The sequence below is a fragment of the Hylobates moloch genome, unplaced genomic scaffold, assembly GCF_009828535.3.
Source record: "Hylobates moloch isolate HMO894 unplaced genomic scaffold, HMol_V3 SCAFFOLD_5671, whole genome shotgun sequence".
Classification (NCBI taxonomy): domain Eukaryota; kingdom Metazoa; phylum Chordata; class Mammalia; order Primates; family Hylobatidae; genus Hylobates; species Hylobates moloch.
The window spans coordinates 1-2,808 of NW_026657946.1; the positions used below are offsets into that span (position 1 = coordinate 1).

Here is a 2,808-nt window from a genome sequence, read left to right on the forward strand (position 1 = left end):
GTGCTTTTTATTGCTGATTCGGCCAGCAGGACCCCTTCCTCCATATGTCTTTTATCACTTTATTTAACTGTGTGGTACCCATACACCCACTTTTCTTTTTAAATGGTGAGCTACCTTAATGCCATTGCCCAGATGCAGATTTGTTATAATGTATACATTGTTAAATGTAACACTTTCCCTGGTGGATCAGGTTCCTGGAGGGCACAAAACACTAACCTATCGGTGACCCAGCCTCAGAAAAGCCACCAGAGAACCAGCAAGGTCAAATTGCTTCGGCTTCAGCTCTGGAACATCGTCTCCCTCTGTCCACGGCACCGTGGGAGCCTGACCAGCTCTGGAACCCCGTCTCCCTGCATCCATGGCAACACGGGAGCCTCACCAGCTCTGGAACCCCGTCTCCCTCCGTCCACGACAAGGCAGGCAGAGCCTGACATCCCAGCCGGGGTGACTTCATGCTGACACCGCCATCACCTGGGTTGGGGGCGGGTAGTGCCCAGGGCAGGGGAAACATGCAGAGCAACTGAAATATTGTCGTTTTTCCCCAGAGAGGGCTCCAACGAGTGGTGGGAGCTTCTCAGAGGCTCCTAATCAATGCTTTTTCTTTTAAACAATCCACCAGCTAATGAGAGGGTGGAGAATCCCATCCCAATGGGCACTGGCTTCTTTCCAGCAAGGCTCGGAATTACCTCGGTGCCCCTGGCCCACGGGATCCCAGGAATCAAGTTCTGATGGATTCGTAAGCAGATTGGTTCTTCAGATTATAATGAGAGCCGCTCTCCCCGCCTTTTTGAAAGTTCCCATTAGCCTGAGCAAGGGCCAAAATATTATTGGAAAACCCATGGGCCACTTTGTTCCCTCTGTGTGAGAGGTTAAAACCCTATTTACTTTGTCAGAGAGGAAAACACAATCAAATAAACCCTCCATTTCAGATGCTAGTGAAATGAGCAACAAGGGAAGGGGGGAGATGATGCTCGTGTGCTTTGGAGGCCAAAGGTGCGTCTAACTCACAGTCAGAGCCACCCCACGCCTCCTCCCACAAGCTCCATGACGGCAAAGGCCCTGTCAGCCAGTCCTATGGAAAAGAGCCTGGCTCCAGCACCTTTCCTGGGACTTGATTTTCTCACTTTTTAAAATGACTTGTCAATCAATTATCAATTGATAATGACTACTGATTGCAACATATCTTTAGTAAGTAAAATGAAAGGTGTGTCTTACCGCTGCTGGCTGTTTCTGGCCAACAAGCCCAAGACAGAATTGGTGACGGAAGACATTGCCCGTGGACCTCCCTCCCATGGGTGCCCGGCCTGCCCTTAGTCCCCCACTGAAGGATCTTCGGCACCCAGAGCCCCATCGTCCCTTCCCCGTGTGTTTGCTAACGCTGTTCATCTTATCTAGGATGCTTCTCCTCCATCAAAACCACTTCAAGAATCATTCCCTCCTGGAACCCTCCCCGGAGACGCTGTCTTCCTCTCCTCTATCTGGACATTTGCAGGAAGAAACAAGACCCGTCCACATGACCCACGCACAATTCATTGGCCCTCCTCCCTCTGGGAGGTCAGTTTTACTGGTTGTATGTGGAGTCCTCTAACCTATGAGGGAAGAAGGGGCCAAGCCATGGTCTCTGTGGCCCTTGGGAAGAAGGATGTTGTGGACATTGCACCTGGCATCTCCTGGGCTTCTGTCCTCTCTCAGCTTTGCTCTTCATGTACCCAGCATTTTTAAGTCCTAGCTCGGTTACTTCTCTGCTCATCTTTCCTCTTAGACTTGGGGTCCTTGAGGGCCAGCTCTATGTCTGATTCATCTTTGCATTCTCCATCAGATTGCAGAAGTTGTGTCAACAACGACCCCATAAATGAATGTGTGCAATTGGGTGTGGCAGAGACCAACAATCTGACCAGCGCTCTTTCTGTGTTGACAAATACCTAAATAATCCAGCGCGATTCCCTTCTAGACATATTTCTCTACAGTGACTGACTGCGCTGAATGCTTATAACTAGGCTTTTTCCCATCTGTAACTCATGTGAATGTGGTCGCTGATTTGAGCTTCAAAAGGGTCAAAGTCATCGAGGGCTTTTGCATATGTAGATGGAGAACAGGTGAGTGGGGTAACCCATTATTTACCTGTATTTAGACAGGCAGTCTCCAGATGTTTTTAAACAGATCACTGGGGTAACCAGCTACTTAACTGTATTTAGATGGGGCAGTCTCCAGAGATTTTTGAAAAGGGAGAAGGAAGTAAATTCAGTTACTTGGATACAGGTAGGACAGAAAATATTCCTTTGAGATTGTGAAGGTATTTATTCCTTGAACAGTTTTAGAGGTACAGAGAGACTACTAGATGAGCTGACTTCTGTTTTTTGTGGTTGTTTTTTTTCCAAAAGTGGATATCTAGGTTTGCTGATTGCTGGGGTAAACGATGAACATGGATGGCAGGGCAGCATTATGGAGGTGAAGCCATCTGCAGATGCGTGTACCCCACGAGGGTGAGAAGCTCCAAGCACACCCAGAATCTAGAGTGGGGGACCATTCACCTGGCCTCATGGCCAAACCCATCTCAAGATGTGTGTCTGCTGTCTGTTGCTGTTCTGTGTTTGAGCTTTGAACTCCTCACATAACCCCTTAACTGTCCTCTTGATCTTTTATTCATGAGCTCAACACATTGGGCAGAAAGACACAGTCTCGGTGAGATGATACCAACTTGGAGCTTAGTTTCTTCTTCCTAATACCTTTTGCTTGTAATTCCAAAGTATTGATATTAAATACTCGTAAGTAGCCAAGGAAGAGGACCATCCCACTACTCAGTTTAAT

At 47.9% G+C, this 2,808-nt stretch overlaps 1 long non-coding RNA gene across 1 annotated transcript; it reads left to right on the plus strand.

Moving 5' to 3' along the window:
• The first annotated feature begins 563 nt into the window (after nt 1–563).
• On the plus strand, nt 564–1,949 carry LOC131382782 (uncharacterized). The gene is made up of 3 exons (XR_009212372.1): nt 564–736; nt 1,396–1,554; nt 1,820–1,949. It is a non-coding gene; the product is annotated as an uncharacterized LOC131382782 (long non-coding RNA).
• Nucleotides 1,950–2,808: the final 859 nt, after the last annotated feature.